The sequence below is a fragment of the Meles meles genome, chromosome 7 (assembly GCF_922984935.1).
Source record: "Meles meles chromosome 7, mMelMel3.1 paternal haplotype, whole genome shotgun sequence".
In the NCBI taxonomy this organism is placed as follows: Eukaryota; Metazoa; Chordata; class Mammalia; order Carnivora; family Mustelidae; genus Meles; species Meles meles.
In genome coordinates, this window is record NC_060072.1 from 83,908,134 (window position 1) to 83,928,265 (window position 20,132).

The 20,132-nt window shown below is 37.1% G+C and overlaps 1 pseudogene; it reads right to left on the reverse strand.

Annotated features, from left to right (window-relative positions):
* Positions 1–1,387: 1,387 nt before the first annotated feature.
* On the reverse strand, positions 1,388–19,136 carry LOC123946385 (annotated as a pseudogene).
* Between the last annotated feature and the right edge of the window lie 996 nt (positions 19,137–20,132).

Sequence of the window (20,132 nt, forward strand, 5' to 3'; positions counted from 1 at the left end):
CCACAGCACCCAGTCTGTGGTACTTTGTTATGGCAGTCCTAGCAAATGAATATGGGTTGTCTCTACAATATCCCTTCCATACCTCCCCCTTGTGTAGAATCCATGTGGTTGTAGAAGGCAAAGATTAAAACATACCAACAATTCCAGGAATGAACTCTGATTATTTTAAAGCACTCAAGGTAATCCCACATCTCTTGCCACAGCAAGTGGTTTAGGAAACCCAGACTTTGACCAATTTGTATCTGTGAACCTTGAATTGCTAGTGACTCTGAGAAAGATTTTTCCTTATTTAAATAAAGCTGCTAAAAGCCTGCTCTCTTTCCATTTGGATGGTGAGGGTTGAGAATACAAACCCTGGAATTACTGCAGTTACTGTCATTGTGAACAAAGCTGGCTTTAGAGTAATGCTGATTCTCTCTAAGGCAGAGCAGAGAAGGAGCAAAACTGGGTCCTTGACATCTTTAAGCCACTGAATCAAATCAATCCTGATACCTGCCCAGTTATGTGAGCCAGTAAATCCCCTTTCTTATTTAAGTAACTTCTGGTTTTTAAAAAACTCACAATACAAAAGCTCTTAACAGTTATAAGGTACACAGGGAAGGGAATCTGTCACAGATTGAATTCCCCACAACTATACTTTGACGCGGAGATTCAGGTGCAGAAATTTCTTTGGGGATTGCTCTTGGGATCCAACTCTGGAATGAGTAAAGGAAGTAAGATTGGACAGAGGAAGAAGTTAAACTATGATGCAGTCCAGCAAAGGCGTCAGCCTTTCCTGCAGAGAGCTCTGAAGACTTTATGCTACCTCAATTACCAGCCATTTTGGCAGAACCCAGAAAAGTAAGGAGGCCCTCTTAAACCAAAGGTAAGTTCTGGAGTAGGATTCATTTGAAAGCTATCAGTCTCCAACACTTCTAGCAGCTGTGGAATGACTTGGTCCTGGATGGGGAGATCTTGCAAGTCAAATCTCTGCTCACTTAGAGGTATTCCCCTCTTTCAGGGCCACTCTTAAGTAGCTGCCTGTGGCACTTGGACATTGGGACTGCCACTTTTAGGTCCCCCACATCCTAGGGTACCAATGGAAGATGGGAAGGCCAGGCCAAGCATTAGAAATAAAATCTTTGTTGGACCCAAAAAAGAAGTCCATGGGTCTTGAGGAACTCTTTGTATTTTTTTTTTTAAGATTTTATTTATTTATTTGACACAGAGAGAGAGATCACAAGTAGGCAGAGAGGCAGGCAGAGAGAGGAAGGAAAGCAGGCTCCCTGCTGAGCAGAGAGCCCGATACGGGACTCGATCCCAGGACCCCGAGATCATGACCTGAGCCGAAGGCAGCGGCTTAATGCACTGAGCCACCCAGGTGCCCGGAACTCTTTGTATTTATCAGTTATCTTTTCTTCTTGGCCTGTTCCTGTTATCTCATGAGCTACTACTTCTTCCCATAATGGAACCTGGCCTTTCTCTTTGGAACCTCCTTTCTCTTTTCCTGTAGGGTGGCCATCATGACCTGTACTTCCAGGAAACCTTGCAAGCCAGATGCCCCAGGTATGCAAACTCCCAAGAGGGCTTCAGATGCACAACCTTGAGGGCAGTAAAAGCCACCATTCACTTTTTCTTATGAGGTGGGGGGACAGGAGCAGGAGTGAGATCCCATCAGATACCATGAGGCTGTCCAAGGTGGCTGGGTCTTACTTGGTCTTGAGCAGCAAAATACCTTGTACCATTCTGCCAAAAGATGTAGCTAGGGGCCCAGAAATAACAGGGGACTGGAAGTGGTAGAGCTCACAGGATGAGTTGGTGTTCATGCATTTGTGGAAGAAGACCAGGTACAGCAACTTGTTTCAGTAGAAATTGCCAGGAATGTGGATGCCCTCACAGCGCATGACCACCAACTTCTGCCTGGCAATACTACTTAGCCATGATGCTCACCTGACAACATAGGAGATGGCCTTGGCTATCCATGTACTGTGACTAGCCCCAACACCATCTTTGGTATCTGCCTGGAGAAGACCAGTAAACTATTCAACAAAAGATATTTAAGACTCCATTGCAGATGACATGACCTCACTCCAGAACCTAAGGGATTTGTGTTGTGATTGTCCCACTGGGACTTGCCATAAACTTTTAAATTTATATAGAGACAAGAAAGTTCAAATATACAAGGAGAAATCAAAAATCATCATGAATCTCATCATTAGAAACAATTCTTGTCATCAGCATCCTAGTGAGTATCTCTTTGTACCATTTCCCATATATTTACATAAATAAAACTATATGATTGCTGTTTTACAACCTGCTCTTTGATTCAGTAATACATCAGTGAATCTAGATATACATCATTCTAGATATACATCATTCCATGCATATTTAGATATACAGACATCATTTGGATATATCATAATTTAACCAGCTTGCTGTAAACAATGAGTTCTTAACTGGATGGTACTGCCCTCTAGAGTATGTTTTGTGTCTAGAGTTTATTTTGTGTCTAGAGTATTCACGTTTTGAAATACATATTATTTTTGTTACAAATCGCTTTCCTTTTATTACTCTTTGGTATTACAATTAGGTATATTTTGCTTAAGGTATCTATGACTTCCATTTTAGGACTGTAAAGGAAGTGTTAACAACATATGTATTACAAGAAGGGAACTGATTTGGCTGGGATTGAGAAGAATTGCTTATAGATGGACATACAGTATTTCCTTTTCTTTTTTTTTCCAATTTTCAATATTACAAAGCATGCTTTAATGAACATCTATATGCATTCATCCTTTGGAGTAGGTTTGCCACATTAAAGGTATGCATGTTTAAAATTAAAAAAAAATTTTTTTTTAAGATTTTATTTATTTGTTTGACAGACAGAAATCCCAAGTAGGCAGGGAGACAGTCAGAGAGAGAGGAGGAAGCAGGCTCTCCGCGGAGCAGAGAGCCTGATGCGGGGCTCGATCCCAGAACCCCGGGATCATGACCTGAGCCGAAAGCAGAGGCTTTAACCCACTGAGCCACCCAGGCGCCCCTAAAATTTTAAAAATTTTGACACATTGCACCAATGTACCCATACACCAACAGGGCATGAGAGTGCCAGTTCCCTCATACACTACTTACCAACAGGAATATAATCCTGATGTCTATCCTATTGCTCTTCACATAAAGACTAGATAAAATTTTCTTAAAAGTCATGTTATGCTCTAGGATAAGTCTAGAGTCTTCTTCATGATTCTGAAAGTTCCAGGAATTTACTTTATTCCCAGTTACATCTGGTTTTAACTTCTGACTTAACTAATTTCTCTTTCTCTTCTATGTTTTGTTTTGTTTTTAGTTAGCAACTATTTTGAGAGACACTAATCACACCATACAATTTGCCCATTTAAAGTGCACAGTTCAATGGTTTTTGGTTTATTCAGAGTTATGCAAGAATCCTTGCCATCACTGTTTTTTGCTTTTGAAGATTTTATTTATTTTAGAGAGAAATCACATGGCACCAGGGAGGGAGGTGGAAGGAGATGGAAGGGTTGGGAGAGGGAGATGGAGAGAGAAACCCAAGAGACTCCAAGCTGAGCATGGAGCCTCGTGTGGGGCTCAATCCCAGGACCCTGAGATCATGACCCAAGCCAAAATCAAGAGCTGATCACTCAACTAGCTGAGCCACCCAGGTCCTTCCTTCGGAATCAGCGTTTTAAGAGCATTGTTCTCATCACCCACTCCCCAAATCCTATACCCATGAGCAGTCACTCCTTATCCCCCAGCCCTAGGCAACTACTAATCTACTTTATGTCTCTATGGACTTGCCAATTCTGGATAGTTTATATAAATGGAATCATAAAATATGTGGGCTTTTCTGACTGGCTTTCACTTAGTATAATGTTTTCAAGGTTCCTTCATGTTCTAGCATATAACAGTACTTCTTTTTTATTCTTCTTTAATTTATTTTGTTGAGTAATAGTCTGTCATATGGATATACCATATTTTATTTATCTATTCATCAGTTGATGGGCGTTTTGGTTGTATCCACTTTTTGGCTATTATGAATGATGGTGTTATGAATATTCATGTACAAATTTTTATGTGAACATATGTTTTTATTTCTCTTAAGTATATACTTATAAGTGGAATTGCTAGGCATATGGTAACTCTGTTTAACCATTTGAAAAACTGCCAAACTCTTTTCCAAAGACATTGCACCATTTTATATTCCCATCAGTAATGTATGAGGATTCCAATTTCTCTGCACACTCAATAACACGTGGAACTTTCTATGTTTTTTATTATAGCCATCCTCTTGAATATGAATTTGTATCTCATTGTGATTTTAATTTGCCTATCCCTGGTAGCTAATGAGGTTGGACATCTTTTTGTGTGTTAATTTGTCTATATATCTTTGGAGAAGTGTCCATTCAAATCATTCACCCATTTTTTTTTTTTAGATTTTATTTATTTACTTGACAGAAAGAGATCACAAGTAGGCAGAGAGGCAGGCAGAGAGAGAGGGAAGCAGCCCCCCCGCTGAGCAGAGAGCCCGATGCGGGACTCGATCCCAGGACCCTGAGATCATGACCTGAGCCGAAGGCAGCGGCTTAACCCACTGAGCCACCCAGGCGCCCCATTCACCCATTTTTTTAAGTGGACTCCACACCCAGCATGGAGCCCAATGCAGGGCTTGAACTCAGGACGCTGAGATCAAGACCTGAGCTGAGATCAGGAGTTAGACACTTAACTGACTGAGTCACTCAGGTACTCCTTATTTGCTCATTTTTAATTGGGCTATTTTTCTTTTTATTACTGAGCTGTAAATTCTTTATATATTCTAGATACAAGTCCTTTATCATATATTTGCTTTGTAAATATTTTTCCCACTCTATGAATTATCTTCACTTTCTTGATGGTGTTCTTTGAAGAATGAATTTTTAAATTTTGATGATGTTGAATTTATCTATTTTTATTGTTGTTGCTTGTGATTTGGTTACGTATCTAATAAACTGTTGCCCATTCCAACATCACCAAGATATATGCCTATATTTTCCTGTAAGAGTTTAGTAGTTTTAGCTCATACATTTAGGCCTTTGATCCATTAATTTTTGTATGTGTATATGCATAAATTTTGTGTTTATACAACATCAGTCTTTTGCATATGGATATCCAATTGTCCCAACATTTGCTGAAAAGACTTCCTTTCTTTATTAAAATATCATGGCATCCTTGTTGAAAACCTATTGACCACAAATATGAAGGTTTATTTCTGGACTCCTCAATTCTATTACCTTGATCTTTATGTCTGTCCTATCCCAGTTGATCTTTTGTCTTGATTACAAGTAGCTTAGTAGTAAGTTTTGAAATTGGAAAATATGGGTCTTTGTTCTTTTTCAACATTGTTTTTGTTATTCTGGGTCCCTTGGATTTTCTTATGAATTTTAGGATCAGCTTGTCAAATTCTGCAAAAAAAATGCAGCTGGGATTTTGATAGTGATCAGACGGAATCTATAGATCAGTTTGGGGATTATTGCCCTCTTAACAATATTAAGTTTTCCAGTCCAGTGCATGACACGTCTTTCCATTTATTTACTTCCTTAATTTTTTTCAACAGTGTTTTTGTCATTTCCAGAGTATAGGTTTTCCTTTCTTTTTTTCCCCTTTTGGTTTAATTTATACCTATTTTATTCTTTTTGATGCTTTTGCAAAGGAAATTGTTTTCTTTCATTTCTCAGTTTGTTCACTACAGGTGTGTAGAAATAAAATTGATTTTTGTGTATTGATCATGTTTCCTGACTTTTGCTAAAATTTTAGTTCTAATAGTTTTTTGGTGGATTCCTTAGGATTTTCCGCATACAATATCACGTCATCTGTGAATAGAAGTAGTTTTACTTCTTCCTTTCAAATATGGGCTTGTATTTCCTTTTCTTGCCTAATTGCCCTTGCTAGAATAGAATCCCCAGGACAGTGTTGAATAAAAGTGGTAAGAGCTGACATCCTTGTCTTGTCCTGGATCTTAGCGGGGGAAACCATTCAGTCTTTCATCATTAAGTATGATGTTAACTATGAGTTTTCATAGAAGTCCTTTACATTAATGAAGTTCCTTTCTATCTATGAAGTAAGTTTGTTGAATGTTTTTATCATACATTGGACTTTATCAAATACTTTTTCTGAATCTGTTTGAGACTTTCCCCTTTGTTCTAGTGATAAGGTATATGAATTGATTTTTTGGTTACACCTTACATTTCTGGAATAAATTCCATGTGGTCATGGTGTACAATCCTTTTTATATGTTGCTTTATTCAGTTTACTAACTCATCTCTGTGTTTTGCAGTTTATTCTTTATCAATGTCCAGGTATTAACCCAAATATGGGGCATGGCTGCTTCTCCTTGATTTTTTCCAAATACCGTTGTAGTGATCATATCTCATTTATTCTGGTACCTAGTATCTGAACTCTATGAGTCTTGGTAAGAGTCAAAGTCCATTTCTCACTATAGGAATTACACAAGTCACTTTTGCAGCCTCTCTTGGTACTATGCAGAGGCATAGGATCAGTCAGAAACACTTTACTTTATATTTAATTTAAGATCTAATGATACTAATAGTATGGTTAAATTCTCTCACTCTTCCTCTCTTTTTCTGCACACTGTTAAATGCTTCCGTGCCAGAACCAGGTTTGGAAATAATTTGGTTGTTTTTACCAGCTGCTTAGTCCCAAGCCTAGTTCCCTAGCTCTCCTAGTCCTTGGGTGAGCTGCCCAGCATCCTTCTATTAAATTCCTTTATGATTAATTCAACCAGAGTTTACTTTTATGAACAGCAACTAGTATCCTTGCCAGATATAGGCAAGGCATTACTGTTACTTGACTTGAACTACTAATTTAGGAGATTATGTTAGATATTGCATCAAAGAACCATACAGGAAATAATTCAAAATCAAATATTTGGCTTCTCCTTTTTATTTTTTTTAATATTTTATTTATTTCTTTGAGCAAGCAAGAGAGAGTGAGCACAAGCAGGGGGAAAAGCAGAGGCAAAGGGAGAAGCAGACTCCGTGCTGAGCAGGAAGCCTGATATGTGATCCGACGACCCCAGGATCATGACCTAAGCCAAAGGTAGATGCTTAACCTACTGAGCCACCCAGGTGCCTCTGACTTCTCCTTTTTATTTATTTATTTATTTTCAGATTTTATTTATTTATCTGACAGAGATCACAAGTAGGCAGAGAGGCAGGCAGAGAGAGAGGGGGAAGCTGGCTCCCCGCCAAGCAGAGAGCCTGATGTGGGGCCCAATCCCATGAGACCATGACCTGAGCCGAAGGCAGAGGCTTTAACCCACTGAGCCACCCAGGCGCCCCTCTCCTTTTTAAAAAAGAACCTTGACTGAGGTGGCTGGGTGGCTTAGTCACTTGAGTGTCCAACTCTTGGTTTTGGCTCAGATCATGATCTCAGGGTTGTGAGCTAGAACCCAACATGTGTTCCATCTCAGCAGGGGGGTTGCTTGAGATTCTTTCCCTCCACGTCTCTCCCTCCCCCCGCTCATGCATGCTCTCTCTCTAAAAAACTAAATAAATCTTTTTTAAAAATAATAAAAATAAATAAAAAGGAACCTTGGCCTTTTCTCCTAACACAAGCTCTAGCTTTCCACAGGTGCTTTATTTCATTCTCTTTCTTTTTTCTTCTCTCCACCCCATCCAGAATTCCTGTTCATTTTTTAAGTAAAGAGACTTACCCAATTCTACTTTCTCTTGCCAATCCCAAATAAGTTATCAAGATCTTTTTGTAGGTAAAGATAGCTCTTTCCCTAAAGCAAACTAGTCACATAATTTTTTCCATTCCACTACATTTGATATTCCGTGTTGTTTTGTCATAACCAATCCAACAACTAACAAATAATATCACACTTGTAAAAACTTGCATTCTTCAGATTATTCCTTTTTTTTTTTTTTTTAAAGGAGTGAGGGCTTGTGGGTGTGCACCAGTGGTCCAGTGGTGGTGGAGGAGTAGAAGGAGAGGAAGAGAGAGAATCTTAAGCAGGCTCCACACTCAGTGGGGAACCTGACATGGGGCTCAATCTCACAACCCTGAGATCATGACCTAGGCTGAAATTAAGAGCCTGAAGCTTAACCAACTGAGCCATCCAGGTGCCCCTGGATTATTCTGTTTTTAAAAAAAATAATTAAAAACGTAGTGATCCAAAGGGGCACGTGCACCCGAATGTTTCTAGCAGCAATGTCTACAATAGCCAAACTATGGAAAGAACCTAGATGTCCATCAACAGATGAATGGATAAAGAAGATGTGGTATATATACACAATGGAATACTATGCAGCCATCAAAAGAAATGAAATCTTGCCATTTGTGACGACGTGGATGGAACTAGAGGGCATCATGCTTAGTGAAATAAGTCAATCGGAGAACGACAACTATCATATGATCTCCCTGATATGAGGACATGGAGATGCAACATGAGGGGTTGGGGGATAGGAGAAGAATAAATGAAACAAGATGGGATTGGGAGGGAGACAAACCATAAGTGACTCTTAATCTCACAAAACAAACTGAGGATTGCTGGGGGGAGGGGGGTCGGAAGAGGGGGAGTGGGATTATGGACATTGGGGAGGGTATGTGCTATGGAGAGTGCTGTGAAGTGTGTAAACCTGGCGATTCACAGACCTGTACCCCTGGGGATAAAAATACATTATATGTTTATAAAAAATAAGAAATAAATAAAAAAAATTAAAAAATAAAAAAAAAAATAATTAGAGAGGCACCTGGGTGGCTCAGTGGGTTAAGCCTCTGCCTTCAGCTCAGGTCATGGTCCCAGGGTCCTGGGATCAAGCCCTGCATTGGGCTCTCTGCTCAGCGGGGAGCCTGCTTCCCCTGCCCCCTCTGCCTGCCTCTCTGCCTCCTTGTGATCTCTGTCTGTCAAATAAATAAGTAAATCTTAAAAATAATAATAATTGGAGACCAGGATTTCTTTTGGAAATTGCCTGTAATTTTACTCTTTTTTCCCCTATGAAAATATTTGTCTTTTTCTTGTTGTTTTGTAAATTATTTTAAGCTCTTTATATACAGGGAATATTAGTATATGATCATATTTGTTGCAAATACTTTCCCCTGGTCGTTATTTGTCATCATCATTGTTCACGATGAAACTGTTTGTTTCACCAAGTAGAAATTTTGGTTTTACTTTTTAGGAATTAAAACCTTGCAGGCTTTTCTTTTGTGGCTTCTAGATTTTGTCATGCTTAGAAAAGCTTCTCCTAATCACTGCCGCTGGCTCTCACATCATATAAACATTTATCTTTTTTTCTCCACCCATAATTCATTAAAAATTAAGTAATCAATGGTCAGATTTATAAAATGACTTGCCCATGGTCATGCAACTAACTAAAGTTAGTAATAGTGTGCAGAAAAGATGGCAGTACTTCTCAAACAGTCCTAAAGAATAGTACTTTGTTTAATTTAAAAACTTTTTAATGTTAAGTGAGATTTTCACCCTTTAAAAATTCTGGCAATTTTCCAGAAGTTCTTTTAGGAAATAAAAAGAAAATACTCTTTTAAACACTGATAATCCAGAAGACACAGTGGGATTTATTAGATATAGATATACTCACCCTTGAGAAATTCCTTTATTAAAACATATGGGGAAATAACATATAGGAAAATTTGCATCAGTTTAATAAGCCAGTCACTTCTCTTAAGTCTTATTTTCCTAAAGTTATCCTATAATAGTTAGAGCCAACAGAAGATAGACTACTAAAAACAAAACAAAACAAAGCAAAACAAAAATGACTATATTCTTTCTTAAAATGATGTTTGGCATATAAAAATCATTTACACACTAATTTTCAGCAGTACTTTTGTCAGCTTCATAAATTACTATTTTACTATATCAGAATCTTATATCTTATATTCTTATTTTTAACAAGGGTATTTGCACACCTCTCAAGCCAACAGAATGTTAACATGCAATAGATACAAGTCTTCTGAATTTACTATATGAGTTCCACTGATTTTTGCTTTCTCTTCTAGATTTATTTTTAAAATAATAGAACAAATCCATGAGATAAAGCCATACTCAGAAGGATCTAATAATATATAGATAAACAATAATTGGCTATTTTCCAAAATAAACCTTTTCTTAGGTGAATTTAGTTTCAAAGTAATTTAGTCTTTATGCTTTGTATAACAATAAAAACTTTTATTTTTTTTATTTATTTATTTTTTAAAAAGATTTTATTTATTTATTTGACAGAGAGAGAGATCACAAGTAGGCAGGGCAGCAGGCAGAGAGAGAGGGGGAAGCAGGCTTCGTGCTGAGCAGAGAGCCCAATGTGGGGCTCGATCCCAGGACCCTGAGATCATGACCTGAGCTGAATGCAGAGGCTTTAATCCACTGAGCTACCCAGGTGCCCAACAATAAAAAGTTTTAAGGACAGTCTTTACTTTGATTAAGCTTTAACATCCAAGGAACATCTTCAAAATCTGCCTCACTGGAATGTTCCTTCTAACGATTATGACGAACAGTCAACATCAGTGAAGCAATCTGGAATACAGAGCAGGAATGGGCAACAATCACCATCTAACTAACAGAATATTTTTTTCATTTATGCATGTTTTCTTTCAGGATTTCTTCATGGTACACATAGCACATAGTTACAATTCAAGTGTTCATAGTTTTATTTTCTTGTTGCCATTATGTCATAAAACTTGTGTTATTACCATTTGATTGACAGGAATTAAATTACCACAATATTCCTATGAGGATGTTTCCTAATTTAATTATTATTTTTCTTTCCAGCTACTAGAATATTTCAATTATGTCTCTGTTGTTTATATTACATGTACTTTAAAAAGGATTTGAGGCTGTATAAAAGCAAAACATAGATAACTGAAATATAAATAAAGAAACCTTTGTAGGTGTACCTGGGTGGCCGAGTTGGGTTGGGCTTCTCACTCTTGATTTCTGCTCAGGTCTTGGGGTTGTGAGATCAAGCCCCACATCGGGCTCTGCGCTCAGCATGGAGTCTGCTTGAGAGTCTCTTTCCTTCTCCCTTTGCCCCTCCCCCAACTTGCATGCACGCTCTCTCTCTCAAATAAATAAATAAAATCTTAAGAAAAGAGAAACATTCATGAAGTATTTAATAAATAAATATGCTAAAAGTCTATATTATTTAACAAAGTAGCTCTAAGTTTCATTCCAGAGTATACTTTCAAACAGCTGTTAAAATAAGTCAACCTAGGTAGAAGACTATGAGCCTACAGGTACATAAGTGTGAATATACAAACATTTGGGAGTGAATTTTTTTACAGAAATATTCACTTCCAGCTGCTTTAAAAGATGAAGCTTCTTCATTTTGTTTAGTACTGTCTCAATCATATTTTTTTCATTTTGGTAATGCTATCCTTGTAAAATGAATTGAGAAGTGTTCCCTTATTCTCTAATTAATTTTTGAAAGTTTTGTATAATATTAGTATTGTTTCTTCCTTAAGCATTTCATAAAATTCACCAGTGAATCTGTATGAGGCTGGCATTTTCTTTGAATGAAGATTATAGATAATAGATATTTCTTTTTCTTTGGTGTCAAATTTGGTAAGTTGGATTTCTTAAAGAATCTGTCCATTTTAGCTAAGTTGTTGAAATTGTTGGCATATTATTACTCAAAGTATTCTCTTATTTTCCTTCTGTTATCTGTAAAGTTTGTGATGAGGACCCCTCTTTCATGCCTGATGTTAATAGTTTGTGCTGTCTTTCTATCTTGATCAGGATAGCTAGGACTTTAGTGATTGAATTGATCTTTTCAAAGAACCAGACTTTGCCTCTATGAATTTTCTCTGTTTTCTATTTTACTGATTTTTGCTTATTGTTATTTCCTTATTTCTACTTTAGGTTTCATTTGCTCTTAAAAAACAAAAAAACAACCAAAAACACTTTTAAGGATGCCTGTGTGGCTCATTTGGTTTAGCATCTGCCTTCAGCTGAGGTCATATTTCTGGGGTCCTGGGATCCCACATTGGGTTCCTTGCTCAGCAGGAAGTCTGCTTCTCCCTCTGCCCTGCCGATGCCCCTGCTTGTGCTCTTTCTCTCTGACAATTAAATAAAATCTTCAAGGAAAAAAAATAAACTTTTAAAGAGGGATCGTCAGGTCATTGATTTTAATTTCTCTCTCTCTCTCTTTTCAAAGATTTTATTTACTTATTGAGAGAGAGAGAGCAAGTGCATGAGCAGGGGGAGGGACCAAGAAAGAGGGAGGGAGAGACTCTCAAGCAGATTCCCTACTAAGTGTGGAGCCTGATGCAGGGCTCTATCTTACAACCCTGAGATCATGACCTGAGCTGAAATCAAGAGTTGGGTGCTCAATCAACTGAGCCACCCAGGCACCCCCGAACTTCTCTTCTAATATAAACATTTTAAGCTGTAAACTTCTCCCTGAGCACAGCTTTAGCTGCATCCTGCAAATTTTGATATATTGTGTTTTGATTTTTACTCAGTTCTAAATATTTTCTGATTTCTTTTGTCATTTCCCTTTGACCCATGTAATTATAAGGGTTTATTTTATTTCCAAATATTTGAAAATTCTTTAAAAACATACATATCTTGGAGCACCTGGGTGGCTCAGTGGGTTAAGTCTCTGCCTTCGGCCTAGGTCATGATCTCAGGGTCTTGGGATCAAGCCCTGCATCGGGTTCTCTGCTCAGCAGGGAGCCTGCTTCCCCCTCTCTCTGCCTGCCTCTCTGCCTGTCTCTCTGCCTACTTGTGATCTCTGTCTGTCAAATAAATAAATAAAATCTTAAAAGAAAAAGACAAAAAAAAACATATCTTACTATTATTGTTTCCCAGTTTAATTTCTCTATTTTCCAAGAGCATAACTTATGTGATGTCAATCATACAACATTTATTGAGACATTTTTTATAGCCAAGTATATTTGTCTGTCTTGATAAAAAGTACCATGTGCACTTGAAAAGAACATCTGTTCTGCAGTTGCTGGGTGTAGTGTTCTGTATTAGGTCAGATAATTAATCATGTTGTTCAGGTCATCCATGTTTTTACTGATATTTTACCTGTTTATTCATAAATTGGTAAGAGAGAGATATTAATACCTCCAAATGTATTTATGGTAATGTGTTTCTCTTTCTTTAATTCTGTCATTTTTGTTTCATGAATTTGAAACTTCATTACTGAATGGGTATGCAATTAAGATTGTTAGATCTTCCTGTGAATTGGCCCTTTTCCATGAGTATGAAATGTCCCCTTTGTTTCTGGAAATACTGTTTGAAGCTATTCAACATACTAATTTGGCCATTCCATCTTTCTTATACTTAAAATTTTCATGGGCTTTTTCTTTCCATTTACTTTCAACTCATCTGTATATTTATATTTAAAGCATCTTATAGAGACTGTATGGTTGGGTCTTCCTTTATATAAAAATCTAATCTGATAATCTTTGTCTTGAATTGGATTGTTTAATCAATTAACATATAATACAATTACTGATGTGATTGGATTTAGGTCTACTATTTTATTATTTTGTTCACTATTTGTCCTCCTCATTTTTGGTTCCTCTTTCTCTTTTCTTGATTTATTTTGGATTATTTAGTTATTTTTTAAAACTTCATTTTATTTTACCTAGTGTTTTAAAAAATTTTATCTAGACTAGACTTTGTCTAGTTTTTTTTAGTTACCTTTTTGCATTTTTTAGTAGTTGTTTAGGGATTACAATATATACATTTAGTTTTTCACAGTTCACCTTGAATTAATAGTATATCACTCCACATAAAATGTAAAAACTTTGCAATTATATTGGTCTATTTTCCTGCTCCCTACTGTCCTTTTGGCTATAATTGTCATGTGTTATATTTACTTATATTAAAAATTTCATAAGAAAATGTTATAGTTTTGTCTTTGATTTGTCCTATGTGTTTTAAAGAAATTAAGAGGAAAATAGCCCTTTATATTTATCCAGATATTTAACATTTCTAATCTTTATTCTTTCCTGAAGATCTAAGATTATCTCATGACATTTTTCTTCAGTGTAAAAAACTTCCTTCAGAATTTCTTATATTGAAAATCTGATGGAGATAAATTTTCCAAGCTATCTTTTATCTGTGTTCTTATTTTGCATTCGTTCTTGAAGGGTATTTTCACTGGATAAAGATTTCAGGTTTGTTGATTTTTTTATTGTTAGCACTTTGACTGTGTTATTCCAATACTTTTGGCTTCCATTGTTTCTGATGAGAAGTCAGCCATTTGGTGTACCTGGGTAGTTGAGTCAATTAAGTGTCTGTCTCTTGATTTTGGCTCAGGTCATCATCTCAAGGTCATGAGATTGAACCCTGCATCAGGCTCCATGCTCAGCAGGAAGTCTGTTTATGATTCTCTCTCTTCTCCTCCTTCTGCCCATTCCCTCACTCTCTCTCTCTAAAATAAATTCTAAAAAGTTAGCCATTAACCATATCTTCTATATGTTACTTATCATTTTTCTCTTATTGCTTTCAAGATTTCTCTTTACCTTTTGTTTTCATCAGTTTGACTAGGATATGCCTAGTTATTATTTTCCTCATATTTATTATCCTAGGGATTTGCCGAATTTCTTGTATCTGTATTTATTATTATACTGACAAATCAAGTACATTTTCAGACATTTTTTCAAGCTTTTTTTTTTTTTTTTCTGCTTCATCCTCTCCTAATTTTCCTTCTGTAACTTCAGTTTCTTAAATTTTGGACCTTTGGTATTGTTCACAGCTTCTTGAATATCTGTTTATTTTCTTTCTGTCATTCTTTCTCTATTTTTCAGATTGGGGCAGTTCTATTGGCTTATTTTCAAGTTTACTGATTCTTTCTCTTGTTATCACCATTCTGCTGTTAAGACCATCCAGTAAATTTTTTGTTTCAGTTATTGTTGTTTTTTTTTTTTTTTGTGGGGAGGGGTTTGTTTGTTTCTTTTCATAATTTTTCTCTTCTGAGCCTTTCTATTTTTAATTTATTACAGTGTATTTTTCTTTACCTCATTAAGCATAGTTATAATAGCTTGATTAAGTGCTTGTCTGCTGGCTTCAGTCTGCTAGTACCAACATCTGAGTCATCTTTAGATTAGTCTCCATTCATTATCTTTCTTTGAAAGATAATCACAGTTTCCTGATCCTTTATACGTCATATAATTTTGGATTGTATCTTGAATATCTTTAATTTAATGTGGAGATTTTGTTTTCCGTTTTAGTCCTCCAAAGAGTGCTGATCTTTTTGTTTGAGCATGCAATTTACAGCAATCTCTTTTTGGTGACAGCTCAAATTTCAATTTAGTTCTTTTATACCTGAGCTATTTGCTGTGTGTTTGCAGTTCAAGGGTCAGCTGGAAACTTGGTTATATTTTGGAAACAGAATTTAGGGATCTCTCTTCGGTTCTTTCTTTTCTAAGGTTCCACTCTCACCTTATAATGATGCAGGTTGCCCTGAACTCTGTATTTTCAGTCTTCAGGCCAGAAAGACTACAGATTATTGGAGCTCTGCATAGTGCCACAACTCTGGCCTCACCTCAGGCTAAACTGTCTTCCACACAAAATGTGAAATGCGGGGCGCCTGGGTGGCTCAGTGGGTTAAGCCGCTGCCTTCAGCTCAGGTCATGATCTCAGGGGTCCTGGGATCGAGTCCCACATCGGGCTCTCTGCTCAGCGGAGAGCCTGCTTCCCTTCCTCTCTCTCTACCTGCCTCTCTTGTGATTTCTCTCTGTCAAATAAATAAATAAAATCTTAAAAAAAAATATGAAATGCCTTGTGTCACTCTCATCTCCCAGTTTTTCAATTTTCCTCCCAAAACCGCCTGTTGTTTTTTACTTTCTCTCCAGAATCTTCAAGTAATTTTTGTATATTGTCCAAAGTTTATCTGTTACCTGTAGAAGAATTAATGTTTTAGGAGCTAACTCAGTCATCTAATTCTCTATTTAAATTTTTCTTTTGAAAGATGTTTTAAAAATTCTCTTAAGTGACCTCTGCAAACTGCAAAAGAAAAGTTCCTCCCTTTTTTCTTTACTAGTCAACTCCCACTCACTTGGAAATATCTATTATTAAAAAGATAGTCTATCTCCCTTCTTACCAATCTCTAAACTCACACACACAGTTATATTAAAATATAAAGGATTTTTCCTTTTAAAAAAAGGAATCAAACTGTACTTATTACTATATAACTTTCTTAGTGTGCCTTTTTTTTTAAAGATTATTTATTTATTTATTTATTTGACAGAGAGAGATCACAAGTAGGTAGAGAGGCAGGCAGAGAGAGAGAGAGAGAGAGAAGCAGGCTCCCTGCTGAGCAGAGAGCCTGATGCAGGGCTCGATCCCAGGACCCTGAGACCATGACCCGAGCCAAAGGCAGAGGCTTAACCCACTGAGCCACCCAGGTGCCCCTCTTAGTGTGTCTTGAATAGATTTTCGGGTTAACGTATACACATCTAACACGTTTTCAAAAACTTCAAAAGTCTAGATTTGTGACTATCCATACAGAATATTAGCAAATAATGTCTTGAAGGTAAAAGTAACATTTCTCATCAGTTCTTGTGAGCTCAGACCCCAGCCCCTGTCTGGATTAGTAGAGAGGAAGAAACAACAATCTCAATACTGATTCTAGAATCCTTCTAGGTTAAAGAAGACTGGGGTTTTGGGACACCTGGGTGGCTCAGTCGGTTAAGTGTCTGCCTTCAGCTCAGGTCATGATCCTAGGGTCCTGGGATTGAGTCCCACATCGGGGTCTTTGCTCATCATGGAACATGTTTTTCCCCCTGCCCCTCCTCCCACTCATGCGCTCTCTCTCTCTCTGGCAAATAAATAAATAAGTAAATAAATAAGGAAGTAAATAACTTGAGTTTAAAAAGAAGACTGGGGTTTCCTTCTATAGAGGGTTAGAATCACTTCAGATGGAAATTGTATAGTGTCTTCCTCATGCAAAGAGAATTTACTGAGACTATTATGAATAATCAGAGCAAAACCAGAAGAGAATTTTACATTGTTAAAACAACAGACGAAGCACTTTCTATGATAACACTCTAAAGCTTTATGTAACTGATCTCTTTTCCTTGGATGGTGGGATCATTAGAGTCAACTGAGAGTAGTTCCATGGTAAAAAAGGAAACTAATAATAGGACTGGATTTTTTTAAAGTCAGATGATTTTATGGCCATTTATGGACTCCTTAGCTGAAAATTATAAGTTTATCTTATCTGATTCCTATCTAATCATGTTGTCACATGAAGAACTCAAGGAATAAATTTTACTAAATCTAACATCAATTGAGATCTTTATAACACATTTAGTTTATTTTTTCTTTTGATCACATAAAGCTTTAGCTCTTTTCCAGAGATATGAGATTTTTTTCCTGAGAGATCTCTGTGTATCAGTTTGTTTAAACACAATGCCAGAGCATTCATTCTGGGTATTATATTCCAAATACGAATATGTGTTTTGATTGTAAATAATGCTGCAATGAATATAGAGGTGCAGATCTCTCTCCAAAATGGTAAATTCATTTCCTTCAGATATATACCCAGGAGAAGAATTGATGAATCATAGGATAGTTCTATCTTTAAATTTTTGAGGAATTTCAATACTGTTCTCCACAGTGGCTGAAACGCAATTGTGATTGCTTAAAAAACTCAACACTTCCACTCCTTCTCTCTTTATGTTTCTGATGTCACAGTATATCTCTTTTGTATTGTGTATTTATTAAGAATGTATCATAGCTATATGTATTTTTATTTTTTATTAGTTTAATGTTCTTCACTTTTACCTCTTTTTAAAAAAGATTTTATTTATTTGACAGAGAGTGAGAGAGCACACGTAGAGGGAGCAGCAGAAGCAGAAGGAGAAGCAGACTCCCCTACTGAGCAGGGAGCCCAATGCGGGGCCCAATCCGTTTTATTAGAGTTAAATGGTTAACACACCACTGTAATTAAGTATTCTGAATTTGATTAAATCTTTACCTTTACCCATGTGTTGTATATTTTCATGTGTTTTTATGGTACTAATTAGTGTCCTTTCATTTCAGCTTGAAAAACTCCTTTCAGCATTTCTTCTAAGGCAGTTCTGGTGGTGATAAACTTTCTCATGTTTATGAGCTTCGCAAACTTGGATGCGCAGATCTCTCCCCTGATTTGGAAAGCTCTCAGCCATTATTGCTTTAAATAAGTTTTCTGCCCCCCATCTCTTTCTCAGACCCCAATAATTCACAGATTAAGTCTTTCAATGTTATCCCATCAATCGCATAGGATTTCTTTCTTTCTTTTTTTCTTTCTTGTTTCTTCATTTTTTTCCTTTATTCTCCTCTGGATAATATAAAGGTCCTGTCTTCTGAATCAGACATTTTTTCTTCTATTTCATTCGTTCTGATGTTGATGTAATCTATTACATTTTTTCATTTCATTCATTGTATTAATCAGATCCAGAATTTGTTTTGCTCTGTTTGTTTATATCTCTTTGCTCACTTTTTCATTTTATTCATATATTCTTTTCCCAATTTCATTGAATTCTCTTTCTTTGTTTTCTTGTAGCTAATTGAGATTTCTTAAAACAGCCATTTTGAATTCTTTATTGGGTAAATCACAGATCTCCATGTCTTGGGATTGGTGACAATGATTTTTATGATCATTTGATTGTGTCATGTTTTCTTGATTTTTCATGTTCTTTGATGTCTTGCATTGTTGTCTTCACACACTTCCTTCCATCTTTGCTGGGTGACTTTGGGAGAGAAATATCTTCCATCAGCCTTGCTACAGATTCTGAGGCTTTCTTAGATCTTTTACAGATATGTCTGCTGAACATTTCTTGCTTCATCTTGTGGCAGAATTCTTATGCTTCTTTGCTTTCTCTCAGTCCTGCAACATACCTTTATGCCAATAGCCTACCTTTGCTTTCTAAGGTCAGTGCTAAAGCTCAAATTTGTGGTCTCTCTTTGACTCATGGATTCCGTCTGGCTTTCTGTATATATTCACTAGATTACTCTCACTGACTCTGAGAGTGCATGTAGGGAACCAGCCACAGAGTGGGGTACGTGCGTGAGACAGATTGAGTGCTGGGGATACCTGTGTGCTGTTGGAGTGATTTCCAGGCAGTGTCCCCAAGAGCTTGTGGGCAGGCTTCTTGATGGAGTTCATGATGCTGTTAGTGGGATCCATGTCCCTTTAATGCCATTAGAGAGTTCTATCTGCTGCCCTTCTAGGCTCCTTCCATCTGCCAGCTGTGCAGCTCAAGACTCAGTACGGCTTTGGGTGGGGTGAGAGAGATATGAACCTCTCTGGGGGCTCCCACACAGTCACACACACTCACTTTCGCCTGCAGGAGAAATCACAAGCCGATTACTTCTCTCTTGACACTGAGCTGTGCCACCTCAGATAAAGTGTGGTACAAGTAAAGTCACTTTTTCTTACTCTCTCCAGTATATCCAAACTTGTTTTGTTTGTTTGTTTGTTTTGTTTTTTGTTCCAGCAGTGTGCTAGAACTTCTCTGCTAGACTTCTGGACTTTCACAAAAGCTCTTCAGGGATTGTCTAAGACAGTGTTCATGACCGGCTTCCAGACCACAGCCAAGAGGTACTGGAGCTGCTTTATGGACTACCAGAGGGGCCACAGCCAAGACTAAGGTCAGTATGTCTGCTACTGAAGAAATGGGGTAGGTAATGCTCCTCACAGGTCCTTTGGTGTATGGTGATGTATCCTGCAGCTCCAACAATGGAACTATTTTTGCCTATTAATGGTTACCAAATTATTGCTGGGGGCTTAAAAGTGAGCCACGTCATATTTGGCCATTTTGCTAGTGTCATTCTACACTGCATTCTTGCTCGCATGGTTTCTGAGAATTTGGGTGTGATTCTTATCTTTGCTCCCTTATAGATAAGGGTTTGTTGTTGTTGTTGTTGTTGTTATTGTTTTAAGACTCTGGCTTCTTTTAAGATTTTGTCTTTATCTTTGATTTTCTACAGTTTTTTTTCAATGCCTCAGTATAGTTGTTTTTGTAGTTTTTTTTTTCCCCCCTCACTTTTCCTGCTTAGTGTTCTCTGAGCTTCCTGGATGTGGAGTTTGGTGTCTAGTATTAATGTGGGGAAAATTCTGTCATTATTGCTTCACGTATTTTTTCTTTTCCTTCCTTTTCCCTTTTTTTTCCTTCTCCCTCCC